Source organism: Bubalus bubalis, chromosome 2 (assembly GCF_019923935.1).
Source record: "Bubalus bubalis isolate 160015118507 breed Murrah chromosome 2, NDDB_SH_1, whole genome shotgun sequence".
Lineage (NCBI taxonomy): Eukaryota > Metazoa > Chordata > Mammalia > Artiodactyla > Bovidae > Bubalus > Bubalus bubalis.
This window is the reverse complement of record NC_059158.1, coordinates 57,804,881-57,819,204: the sequence shown is the minus strand read 5'-3', so window position 1 is coordinate 57,819,204 and position 14,324 is coordinate 57,804,881. Positions and strand designations below refer to the sequence as shown.

Below are 14,324 nucleotides of genomic sequence, written 5' to 3'. Positions count from 1 at the left end.
GGTAGGTTGATTCCTCCACTTCCATTCTTCTTTCTCAAGATCGCTTTGGCTGTTCGAGGTTTTTTGTATTTCCATATAAATTGTGAAATTATTTGTTCTAGCTCTGTGAAGAATGCTGTTGGTAGCTTGATAGGGATTGCATTGAATCTATAAATTGCTTTGGGTAGTATACTCATTTTCACTATATTGATTCTTCCAATCCATGAACATGGTATATTTCTCCATCTATTAGTGTCCTCTTTGATTTCTTTCACCAGTGTTTTATAGTTTTCTGTATATAGGTCTTTAGTTTCTTTAGGTAGATATATTCCTAAGTATTTTATTCTTTCTGTTGCAATGGTGAATGGAATTGTTTCTTTAATTTCTCTTTCTGTTTTCTCATTATTAGTGTATAGGAATGCAAGGGATTTCTGTGTGTTGATTTTATATCCTGCAACTTTACTATAGTCTTTGATTAGTTCTAGTAATTTTCTGGTGGAGTCTTTAGGGTTTTCTATGTAGAGGATCATGTCATCTGCAAATAGTGCGAGTTGTACTTCTTCTTTTCCAATTTAGATTCCTTTTATTTCTTTTTCTGCTGATTGCTGTGGCCAAAACTTCTTTTACATTTGCTTCCTTTTTCTTGTCCACCTGGCCAACACATCATCTTTAAGGCTCAAGCATGAGCTTAAGTCTTCTATAGTGTGTTTTCCCCTAAGTAGAATGACCTTTCCTTTTCATTTTTATCCCTACACATACTTCTGTCACAGTAACTTCAACACTTTATTGTACTTTTTAATATATTAGTCTGTCCCTCACAGTATACTTTGGGATTCTTCAAGGCAGAACTTATATCTCATTCATTTTTATATCTTCAGAATCTAATGTACTCAATAAATGCTTGAAAATTAAGTGCATTTCAAAATTACCTTTTTTAAACAAAGGCTGTTTCATAGCTAAAATTTACAGCCATTTATCCATTAGAAGAAAGAGATAAATTCTCCTTGGAAAAAAATGTTCAGTTGAATGCAGTATTTCATGTTAGAAACATAAGATCATTACCCACAGACTTGTACTTGAACACAGAAAATAGTATATACTCACTGAAAAAGTATACAGTTACTACAGAAGGATGTGAAGTAATGGAACCTGTAAACATCCAGCTACTTTTCTTTACACATACAAATGTGGGGTCATATTTTACACACTCTTCTCCAAACTCTTTTTTTTTAACTTAATAATATACTCATACAGTATACTAATAGATATATTTTCAGGCAATTACATATGGAGCCGCCGTATTCGTTTATGGGTTACATTATATTTCACAGTGTGAATGTGCTGTTGTCTTAACCATTCACTTTTTGATGTCACTTAAGTTGTTTTCATTTTTAAAAAATTTTATATGTGGTGAGACATGAACATTCTACACATATACCTTTACAGATTTGTACATGTTTTCCTATAGAATAGATTCCAACATGTAAAATTATGGGCCCAAAGAATATATAGATTTAATATTTTAGTAGACAGTCCTTAATTGCCTTCTAAAAAAGCTAGAACAATTTATATTTTCTTTATCATTATTATATGCAAGTGTCCATTTTTCCACACTCTTGCTAATATTGCATTAGTCATTTTTAATTTTCATCAGTCTAAGAAAAATTTTCATTGCTCAAAGTAACTTTCATTATTGAGGAAGAGCATCTTTTCTTAGGGTTAATAGACATCCAATTTTATATTCATATCCTTTGTTTTAATGTTGGAGTTGTCTTTAAAATATTGGTAAAACTTTTTATATTGTAAGTATATTGACTTTTTGTCTTAGACTGTAAATACTTTTCCAGATTATCATTTGTCCTTTAACCTTTTAGACTGGTTGCCATGTGGAAATTTAATTCTGTGTAGTAATGGTCATTGATCTTGTCCTGTGTGGTTTCATTTATCTGATTCTCTGTGCCTTCACTGGCATGAAGTTACTTCAGTTACTGTAGTAAAGCAGTGTATTTTATATATGGAAAGGCAAGTGCCTCTTCATTAGTATTGTTTTGTAGCTTCTTTTTTTTAGGTAATCTTACACATTTCTCCTTCTCAAATGAAATTTTTAGTGTATTTGTCAAATTTCCCCAAAATTTCTGTTGGTATTTGATTAGAAATGCCCTAAAGGTATAGATTAATTGGGGGGAAAATGATGTATTTACAATAATGAAAACTCCCATAGAGTAACATAGTATGTGCATTTACTTAGCTCTTCTATATTCTTCTGTAATTTTTTAGTTCTTTATTCATAGTTTTGGACATTTCTTGTTAGGTCAAATACTGTGTATTATATATGTGTATATTAAATGTTTGTATTATAAACATTTGTATTTATTTTGCTTGTAAGGATACATGAATATGTAGGATATGAAGGGGATATAATTGTAAATGAAATTGTTTCCTTTTTAAATTACTATCACTGGCTGATTTTTATATATTAATCTTCTTTTCAGCAATTTCACCGTCTGATATTTTTAAATTATTGTAGATGTGAATGCCTACTGATGCTTAATATGAGAGAATTGGTTAGCAAAATTAGTCACAGGAACTCTGTGATTTGATCTCCTTTGGGCATGTCCTCGTGTAATTGTTGTGTGTTGTTGGCATACGATAATGAATTCACAAGAACTTGTGGATAGATCTAGAAAATACAAGTGGCGTTATAATTCAGCTACGCTTTGACACTCTCTTTACCTGTGACGCGATGCAGAGGAGTCTACTGAAGGCTGCATAGTAGGGAACAAGGGCGACGCGTGTTGGCAGCCTCAGGCTCACGCTTTAATCCAGCTTTCATATAGTTTTAAAATGTGGCAGATGAAGCACAGGCAAGGGCCTGTATTTTTATTAAAGCAAAAGTATGTCAAAGAGATGACTTTAATAAACCCTGTCGATCTCACTTTAAAAATTCCTAACCTGCTTTTAAAAAAAATCCAAAATGAATTATTTCACACTTGACTTTTCCTAAGGGGCGCTTTGCTTCTTTGAATAGATAGGCACAGGTGGCATTTAAGTAATGAGACCATTGTGGGTTTCCCAAAAGGAAGCAATCAAAATGAGTGCTAGTAGGCGGAGATGTGGGGGTGGAGCTTTGGAAAATGTGGCCTGTGTTTTTGAAACTCAGACCACTTATTATTTGTAAGTCAAGTGTGTGAATCTAGTCCGATAATATATTTTAGGATAGAAGTTTATGCATCAGAGCACTTTCTTCAAACTAGTAACCATCCAAGAGTTTAGTAGAAATTATGAAATCCTGAGGGAATTAAAGAAGCTACCATCAAGTGTACCATTTAGGTATTGTGATAATTTCACATTTTCTTTTTTTGACTGTTTAAAATGAGAGAAAGACTTGAGTTTTTCTAAATTCCTAAGACTAAAGAAGGTTACTAGTTTCTCCTCAATTTCTAAATAAGGAAAAGTATGACTTATTCTTAATCCACTTTTGGTAGTATTTCTGACCCTGTGTATAGTATTACAAACTCTGTGGGCACTATTCTTTTAATCTTTGAAGACATATAAGTAGGTCACAAGTAGATGAACATCAGGAAGTTATCTATACCTGAAAAATAATTTTCAACTCACGAGTACATAAAATTCTCATTTTTATATGCATTTTATACTTGTTTCCCAGTATACTTGTAAAATGTATAATTCATTACATTTTATTGTAGAGAATTGTAGACTGCATCATTGTTACAGACGCCTTTTTTAAAGCTGGAGAAGCGGTGCTGGTCTTGGGACGTGGCTAGGTGTGGCCTGGTGGCAGGAGTCAGACCGTGAGCGTACAATGCAGAGGCGCGGCCCAGCCACAGCAGTTACTGGTGGGGGGCAGGTGCCAAGGGACGAGCCCAGGAGCAGGATTACAAAGGGGTCCAGGCGGGCAGAGTTCCATCTGCCCAGACATGTTGCTAGAGCATGTGGTAACTAGGTAAGCAGAGTGCATCAAATCTTTAAAGCAGTAAATGGATAGAGAGAGAGACCGAAACTTGAGAATAGCAAGGCATGGAGAATGGAGGGGCTTGTGACATTCAGAGGTAGGAGCACGCAGACAAGTCGGCGTGATGGAGAACGCTCATCAGCAGGTAGCAGCTTCCAGCCAGAGCGCGCTGGAGCGCAAAGACAGGAAGGAGAAGAGGAGGCAGAGTCAGTGGATAAGTTGTAGGTGTGATGGAAATGCTGCAGAAACTGGAGTGCTAAGGAGATTGCAAAAACAAGGACCCAGGCCCATGGAATACATAGGGGTGCCAGCTTTAGGTCAGCTCCCACCGTAATGTTGAGAAGGCAAGGCTGAGGGTGTCAGAGAAGCCCAACAGTTTTAGTTTTGAGAGAGGCGTATTGTCAAATCAGGGAACCTGGTAGACCTCAACATACTGCTAGTAGTTAGAATGCTTTATTCTGAACTCTCAGCTTGAGCGGAACAATTTCAACATCTCATACTTGAAAGAAATGCATATTTCCTTTTGATCATTTTAAAAAGTAGATTATAGGGCTATTAGGTTAGTGTCACTTCTTGAGTCACTTTTGATAAGTCACATTTTTTTCTGAGAATTTGTCCATTTCATCTAAGTGTTCAAACTTATTGGGATAGTTTACGGTTTTTTTTTGTTTGTTTCTAATATTGTTTGTACCTTTGTCTCTTTCCCCCTGATCAGTCTTGCCAGAGATTTGTCAGTTATATTAATCTTTTCAGGGATCTGCACACCGAAGCCTGTGGGCAAAATTTTGCCCACTTCCTAATTTTGCAGATAAACTTTCTTTGGAATACAGACATGCCTTTCTGTTTATGCATTATCTGTGGCTACTTTTGAGCTACAGTGTAGGGTTGGGTGGTTGTAACACAGACTGGCCTGTAAAGCCTAAAATATTACTGTCTGACCTTTTACAGAAGAGCTTTCCCACTTCTTTATTAGGAAGCACTTTTGGCTTAATTGATCTTTGTAGTTAATGTTGTGTTTGTTTACATCTGCTTTCATATAATTTATTGTTCTAACTTACATTTTATCCTGAGGTCATTAATATTCAGCTGTTCTTTTCTAATGTAAGCAATTAAAGCCATGAATTCTCACTATGTATTGAATTAGCATTATTCCCAAAGGTTTCAATTCTGATTATTTCTCTTTTTTATTTATGCTTTCTATTCACAAATTATTAAGAAGTTTTTTTTCCCCCTAATATGAGAGGTTTTTCCTTAGTTCTTTTTCCTAATGATTTCTAACTGAATTACATTGTGATCAGAGAACATGATTTGCATGATAATGGCACCCCACTCCAGTACTCTTGCCTGGAAAATCCCATGGACAGAGGAGCCTGATGGGCTGCAGTCCACGGGGTCGCTAGGAGTCGGACATGACTGAGCGACTTCACTTTCACTTTTCACTTTCCTGCATTGGAGAAGGAAATGGCAACTCACTCCAGTGTTCTTGCCTGGAGAATCCCAGGGATGGGGAGCCTGGTGGGCTGCCGTCTGTGGGGTCACACAGAGTCGGACACGACTGAAGCGACTCAGCAGCAGCAGCAACAGCCCTTTAAAATATGTAGAGATGTTAGTTATGGCCCAGTATGTGGTCAGTGTTTTAAATGTGCTTCTGCAGTTGTTAGAGTGTTCTGTATGTGTTTGTTTTAACAAGCTTTTTAGGTCTGTTATTCAAACCTTCTGTAGACTGAATTTTTTATTATTTTGTCGGCTTGCTCTATCAGTAACTGAGTTGTGTGTTAAAATCACCTACTTTGATTGTGAAGTTGTCTATTTCTCTTTGAATTATGTAGTGGCCTTATCGATTTTTTAATAATGCATTTTGTTTTTTAAAATTTTTTGTGTTGATATTAATACATGTGCTTTCTTTTTGTTACTAATTGCTTGTTACTTCTTTTTTCCATCCTTTTACTTTTGGTTTTTCTGAATCTATCTTTTCGATAGATCTCTTGTAAATACCAATAGTTGGGTTTTTAAAAAATCCTGTCTTACATTCTTTGTCTTTTAACACAAACATGTGGTCCATTTAAATTTATTACAGTGACTGATGTTTTGAATTTATTTCCCTTATTTTGTATTTCTTCCTTTCCCCTTTTTCATATCTCACATTTACCATCTGGAACTAGTGTCCTTTAGCTTGAAGTGCATTATCTGGCATTTTCTTAATGAAGGCCTACTGTAGGCAGACTGTCTCCTTGCCCACCCTATTGGAAAATATCTTCATTCTGCCCTCACTTTTGTTGTTGTTCTGTCGCTAAGTTGTGTTCAACTCTTTGCAACCCTGTGCACTGCAGCATGCCAGGCTTCCCTGTCTGTTACTGTCTCCTGGAATTTGCTCAAACTCATATCCATTGAGTCAGTGATTCCCTCCAACCACTTCATCCCCTGTTGCCCCCTTCTCCTCCTTCCCTCATTCTTTCCCGGCATCAGGGTCTTTTCCAGTGAGTCAGCTCTTTGCATCAGTTGGCCAGAGTTTTGGAGCTTCAGCTTTAGCATCAGTCCTTCCGATGAATATTCAGGGTTGGTTTCCATTAGGACTGACTGGTTTGGTCTCCTTGCTGTCCAAGGGACTCTCAAGAGTCTTCTCCAGCACCACAGTTTGGACACATCAGTTGTTCGGTGCTCAGCCTTCTTTACGGTCCAACTCTCACATCTGTAAATGACCACTGGAAAAACTATAGCTTTAACTACACAGACCTTTGTCAGCAAAGTGATTTCTTTGCTTTTTAATGCACTGTCTAGGTTTGTCATAGCTTTCCTTCCAAGGAGAGAGCGTTTTTTGTTTGTTTGTTTTTTTTAATAATAAAGCAATTTATTTTCTTGGGTTGACAACAGATAAATCTCACTTGAAATGTGGCAGTAAGTTTGGGTAGAAGAGGAGGATATTGGCTATATTAGTACTGAGATATTGATGGGTATACATCTGAGGCAGCATATTTTCAAGAGTTATTTTCTTACTATAAATCATCTGCCCCATTTCCAGACTGTGCATCTTGATTCTTTTTAATATATATATATTTTTTATTAAAGTATAGTTGACTTATGATTCAGGTATAGCACAAGGTGATTTGGTTATACAAATACAGATATATTATTTTTGAAATTTTTTCCATCGTAAGTTATTACAAGATACTGACTATAGTTCCCTGTGCTATACAGTAGACCTTTGTTGCATATCTATTTTTTAATTAGAAATCTAGCATTCTATTCATACTGAGTCAAACAAGTGGAACCAAAATGTTGTAATTTTTTAGTTAGGAAAAAAATGTATGTTTTCTAAAATATATTTGTTGTACATATTTATATATATATGTATACAAAAGCTTTTCTCAGTTCAGTTCAGTTGCTCAGTCACATCCAACTCTTTGCTACCTCATTCATTGCAGCACGCCAGGCTTCCCTGTCCATCACCAACTTCTGGAGCTTACTCAAACTCATGTCCATAGAGTCAGTGATGCCATCCAACCATCTCATCCTGTCATCCCCTTCTCCTCCTGCTTTCACTCTTTCCCAGCATCAGGGTCTTTTCCAATGAGTCAGTTCTTCGCAGCAGGTGGCCCAAATATTGGGAGTTTCAGCTTTAGCATCAGTCCTTCCAATGAATATTCAGGACTGATTTCCTTTAGGATGGACTGGTTGGATCTCCTTGCAGTCCAAGGGACTCTCAAGAGTCTTCAACACCACAGTTCAAAAGCATCAATTCTTTGGCTCTCAGCTTTCTTTATGGTCCAACTCTCACATCCAAACATGACTACTGGAAAAACCATAGCTTCGACTAAACGGACCTTTGTTGGCAAAGTAATATCTCTGCTTTTTAATATGCTGTCTAGGATGGTCATAGCTTTCCTTCCAAGGAGGAAGTGTCTTTTAATTTCATGGCTGGAGTCACCATCTGCAGTGATTTTGGAGCTGAAGAAAATAAAGTCTGGCACTGTTTCCCCATCTATTTGCCATGAAGTGATGGGACTGGATGCCATGATCTTAGTTTTCTGAATGTTGAATTTTAAATCAGCCTTTTCACACTCTTCTTTCATCAAGAGGCTCTTTATCTTTAGTTCCTCTTCACTTTCTGCCATAAGGGTGGTGGCATCTGCATATCTGAGGTTATTGATATTTCTCCCGGCAACCTTGATTCCAGCTTGTGCTTCATCTCGCCGAGCATTTCTCATGATGTACTCTGCATATAAGTTAAATACGCATAGTGACAATATATAGCCTTGACGTACTCCTTTGCCAATTTTGAACCTTAGTCTGCTGTTCCATGTCCAGTTTTAACTGTTGTGCTTCTTGACCTGCATACAGATTTCTCAGGAGACAGATAAAGTAGTCTGGTTTTCGCATCTCTTTAAGAATTTTCCACAGTTTGTTGTGATCCACACAGTCAAAGGCTTTAAACATAGTCAGTGAAGCAGATGTTTTTCTGTAATTTCCTAGCTTTTTTCTGTGATCCAGCAGATGCTGCCAATTTGATCTGTGGTTCTGCTGCCTTTTCTAAATCCAGCTTGTACATCTGGAAGTTTTCATTCACATACTGCTAAAGCCTGGCTTGAAGGATTTTGAGCATTACCTTACTAGCGTGTGAGACGAGCACAGTTGTACAATAGTTTGACTTCTTTGGCATTGCCTTTCTTTGGGATTGGAATGAAAACTAACCAGTCCTATGGCCACTGCTGAGTTTTCCAAATTTGCTGGCATATTGAATGCAGCACTTTAACAGCATCATCTTTTAGGATTTGCAATAGCTCATTTGGAATTGCATCACCTCCTCCACTAGCTTTGCCTTCATTCTTAATTGCTACTTATTCTGGGTATCAAATTCTATATTGTCATTTACTTTCTGTTCGTAATCAAAAGTATCATTTCCTTGGCCTTTGGCTTTCATTGTGTTTAGAAGCCAGTGGTTAGGTAACTATTGTCTGCTTTAAACGTCTTTTTTTCCTGTGTCCCAATTCTTCTTCCTCCTTAATTCTTCTCTCCTTCTGACTTCTCAATTTTCCTTGGTCATTTTTACTATATTACTCTTTTAGTCATATTTTCAACTCCTTTTATCTCTTTAAATGAAGTCCTTGAGGGTCTGTTTCTGCTGGTTTTTACTTTTGACTCCTTCTTTCTTTGACTGTTTAATGATTTCTATGAGCTCATATTTCTTGAAACTGTGGGAATATTTTGAAAGCAAGGAAGAAAATGGACTTTCCTAGAGGTTTCTTGTTTTTGCTTCTACCAGGCACCTGTACTTCACACACTACAACTCTGGAGCCCCATGAAAGTGAATTCTCAAGCTGTTGGTGTGAATTAGGGCTGAAAATCCATGTGAAGAGCTGATTTGGGTTTATGAAATTCTCTCCTAATTAGTAATAAAGTTCAAGACCGGTAATTCTCCTTGCATTTCCCGGTGGGCGAGGGGGGACCGTGAACAGGTGTATTTCTGAGTCTGTCTTACATTTTGCTGTAGTACTTTCGTATTGTTTTTCACCTTTGTGGAGGAAAGGTCTTTGACTCTTCAGCCTCTCCTGTGATGGGTTCTGGCGTTTTTCTCTCACTCTATCCCCACGCTCACCAGCCTAAGAAGGCGGTGAAGATTGAAGCTCAAGTTCATCTGGCTTGGCATCTGTCCTCAGCTTAGTCTTTTGAGATACGGTCTTCATTCATTTTGGCTTCAGTAGTTCTTACTGTCTTGCTGGCTTATTCATGTAAAGATATTTTTTCTTTCTATTTTAGTCAACATTTTTCCTGTGAGAAATGTGAGAAGGGCCAGGCATGGTACATAGCCCTCCCTGTGCTGGAAATGGAAGTCTTGATTGCCCTCTGAGCCTCCCTATTACGTAGCCTTCATGTTGTAGTTTTATGCTAACGCTTATGTGAAGCTTAATTGAAAGTCACACCCATTTGATTGTTAAAGATTATCATTTTAAATACTCCCAGCAAAGACAGTTTTAAAATCTAGTTATAAATAATAGAAGGCTAACTTTAAGAAATCTTTTCACAAAGATATGAATGGAATTTTGGTATTTTTAGCTATGAAAGGAGGAAGTGGAGGAAGTAAGTAAACCAGTGAGGGAGACTATCTTATTTTATACTTCTAACAAAATTAGAAACTTAGAACTTTTAAAAAGCTAGCTTGGTGCTGCAGTGACTTAACTACTGGTTTTGGAGAACTTTTTTTTTTTAATGCATCATTGTTACTGATTTAATTATTAGCAACTAGGATTATGAAATCTAGAAGATAGTTACAGAAAATACATTTTTGAGGGGAAAGCTTGATGAATTGGCTTCCTATTACAACTTGGAGTGAGCTAGGTTATTTCTCTAGCCTCGGTTTTTCTGCCAAAAAGCTCTCTGAGGGCCTGGGGAGTTCAGTATAGTTTTTTGGTCTGTTGGAGCCTGAATTCAGTTTACAGAAATTGCGTTCTGTTTGTTTTTCTTGGTTTCTGGTAGGATGATGGAAGGAATACTAGAACACTGTTTTTAATTTATGTTGAAAAGTTGTTATCTATGGTTGTGCATGAGCTGGTACTTCTGAAATGTTGTCAATTAAAATATCTTGCTGACAATTAGAATTTCTCCATACTTACTTAGGTTTATGAGCACAAAAAAGAACCAGCTACATAACAAGCAACTCGAAAAGGATATTTAAAAGTCATTGTAGCTACCACTAAGCTGCAATTGAAGTTAATTTATTTAGGAAATTATTCTTTGAAGTATATTTTACTTTTTGCTCCTGGAACATTGTGCTTATCAAAAGCACTTGGGGAAGAAATTGATCTACTGATGATTCTTTAGGAGGGGAAGGAGAAGGCTGAAAATAATTTCTTCCTATTATGCTTTTATATTCAGCCATGGGATTAAAATAAGAAACCTGGCCTTAATTGCTAGTAGCCATATTACAAGCATTCAGTTCACTTCAGTCACTCAGTCATGTCCGACTCTTTGCGACCCCATGGATTGCAGCACACCAGGCTTCACTGTCCATCACCAACTCCCGGAGCTTACTCAGACTCATGTCCATCGAGTTGGTGATACCATCCAACCATCTCATCCTCTGTCATCGCCTTCTCCTCCTGCCTTCAGTCTTTCCCAGCATCAGGGGCTTTTCCAATGAGTCAGTTTCACATCAGGTGGCCAGAGTATTGGAATGTCAGCTCAGCATCAAGCCTTCCAATGAATATTCCGGGCTGATTTCCTTTAGGATGGACTGGTTGGATCTCCTTGCAGTCCAAGAGACTCTCAAGAGTCTTCTCCAACACCACAGTTCAAAGCATCAATTCCTTGGTGCTCAGCTTTCTTTATGGCCCAACTCGCACATCCATACATGACCACTGGAAAAACCGTAGCTTTGACTAGACAGACCTTTTTTGGCAAAGTAATATCTCTGTTTTTTAATATGCTGTCTAGGTTGGTTATAACTTTCCTTCCAAGGAGTAAGCATCTTTTAATTTCATGGCTCCAGTCACCATCTGCAGTGATTTGTGTGTCTAGGTAGTAAAAATTACAATGTAAAGAATACTTAAATACATTTATTAGTCAGTCAGTATTTATTAAGCTCACAACCCATGCCAGAGACTGACAAGCCAAGTCTCTGCCTTAACATAAAAAATTAAAAATACAGCATATGTTAAGTGAAGGAAAGGAGGTTATACACCTGTGTTCACATGTCTGTACACAAAGGAATATTGGAATAATATGCATAAAAATATTAATAGTCATTCTGGATGGAATGCATGTTGCATTTGTTTTCTTTTGCTTCTCTGTATTTTCAAAACTTTTTTACTCTTACTGCTATAATCTCTCTTTTTTTTTTTCCAGTAACTTGTTTATTCATTTACTTGTTTATTTTATTTTATTTTTTTAAATTTTATTTTATTTTTAAACCTGAAACACTGTATTTTTTTAAGTAGGGAGACTAGATATCTTAAAAATAGATTATTATTTTATTATTTTAAAATACTATTAGTATTTTTATTATTTAAAATAGATTATTTTATTATTTAAAAATAATAAAAATAAAAGAGACAAGATTGATCAATAGTATTAACAATCTTTTTTTTTTTAGGTTTTAGAAAGTTAAAGGAGACATAGTATAAACAGAGCAGGGATCTGAAGGTATTGAAAGAAAATATATGGAAAACTTACACCAATAAAATTTAAAATTATATTGAAAAAAAAAAACTTTTTAAAAAAAATTACTGTGAATAAAGTGGGATGTCTGGGTCGGGAGGAAGAGTAAATGCCTGATTCCTTATCAGAGGAGAATGAGAATCGATACTAAAACAACTTTGTGGCAAGCGTGCCTTCTCACTTCTTGTTAGAGTCCTTGGAGGTAGTGATATTATCCTGTTTTGCCTCAGAGAAAACTGAGGCTCTGAGACGTTGAGACGTTTTACATGTCCAAAATCACACAGCTGGTAAGTGATGGAGCAGACTCCTCCTACGCCTCTCTGCCTTCAAATCCTGTCAATTTGCCATCAATCATGCCTGGAATGGGTTTCTTGCTTTTTAAAAAAGTCTGATATACCCCTTGGCAGTTTCTTACATCTATTTAAATTGACAAAATTATATGAAAAAACATTTTCTAGTCTATTAAGCAAATTATAGACTTGGAGTTTAGGATAATATTTGATACTTAAATTTTTAGAACTGGTATTTGGTCAATGAGCAACTCTATATTGGCAATATTTAACACTTAGATAAAAGAGTAGAATTACATGAAATTAAAACACATTTGCTCCTTGGAAGAAAAGCTATGACAAACCTATACAGCGTATTAAAAAACAGAGACATCACTTTGCCAACAAAGGTCCGTATAGTTAAAGCTATGGTTTTTCCAGTAGTCATGTACGGATATGAGAGTTGGACCATAAAGAAGAATTGATGCTTTCGAACTGTGGTGCTAGAGAAGACTCTTCAGAGTACCTTAGACAGCAAAGAGATCAAACCAGTCAATCCTAAAGGAAATCAACCCTGAATATTCACTGAAAGGACTGATGCTAAAGCTCTAACACTTTGGCCACCTGATGCAAAGAGTCAACTCATTGGAAAAGACCGGGATACTGGGAAAGATTGAGGGCAAGCGGAGAAGGGGGTGACAGAGGATGAGATGGTTGGATGGCATCACTCACTCAATGGACATGAGTTTGAACAAACTCGAGGAGGTAGTGAAGGACAAGGAAGCTGGTGTGCTGCAGTCCATGGGGTCGCAGAGTCAGACACAGCTTAGTAACCACACAACAACAACGTCAATCTTAGAGATTTGGTGACTCCAAGACCTTGTTTTTCCTTTTTAGCCCTCGTGTGTGACAATACTTCATTATCTTTTACTAAGTGATTTTGTAAACATTTAATGAATATCATTTACTTTTTATTCCTTCCTAAGAATTTTCATGTCAGTTCACATTTAAAAATATCTATCAGATGATGTATATTCAGTTTTGTAAATTAATTTATTTTAAATGGAGGCTAATTACTTTACAATATTGTAGTGTTTTTGCCATACATTGACATGAATCAGCCACGGGTGTACATATGTCCCCCATCCCAAACCCCCCCTCCCACCTCCCTCCCCCTCCCATCCCTCTGGGTCATCCCAGTGCACCGGCTTTGAGTGCCCTGTTTCATGCATCGAACTTGGACTGGTGATCTATTTCACATATGGTAATATATATGTTTCAATGCTATTCTCTTAAATCAACCCACCCTTGCCTTCTGCCTCAGAGTCCAAAAGTCTGTTCTTTATATCTGTGTCTCTTTTGCTGTCTCGCATATAGGGTCATCGTTACCATCTTTCTAAATTCCATATATGTACATTAATATACTGTATTGGTGTTTTTATTTCTGACTGACTTCACTCTGTATAATAGGCTCCAGTTTCATCCACCTCATTAGAACTGATTCGAATGCATTCTTTTTAATAGCTGAGTAATATTCAATTGTGTATATGTACCACAGCTTTCTTATCCACTCATCTGCTGATGGACATCTAGGTTGCTTCCATGTCCTGGCTATTGTAAACAGTGATGTGATGAACATTGGGGTACACATGTCTCTTTCAATTTTGGTTTCCTTGGTGTGTATGCCTGGCAGTGAGATTGCTGGGTCATAAGGCAGTTCTCAGAGAAGGCAATGGCACCCCACTCCAGTACTCTTGCCTGGAAAATCCCATGGACAGAGGAGCCTGGTAGGCTGCAGTACATGGGGTCGCTAGAGTCAGACATGACTGAGCAACTTCACTTTCACTTTTCACTTTCATGCTTTGGAGAAGGAAATGGCAACCCACTCCAGTGTTCTTGCCTGGAGAATCCCAGGGACAGCGGAGCCTGGTGGGCTGCCATCTATGGGGTCG

At 37.1% G+C, this 14,324-nt stretch overlaps 1 protein-coding gene across 4 annotated transcripts in view; it reads left to right on the top strand.

Moving 5' to 3' along the window:
* Positions 1 to 14,324, top strand: part of NAB1 (NGFI-A binding protein 1) — a 54,820-nt gene that overhangs the window by 15,539 nt on the left and 24,957 nt on the right. The gene's annotated exons all lie outside the window — the stretch shown is intronic.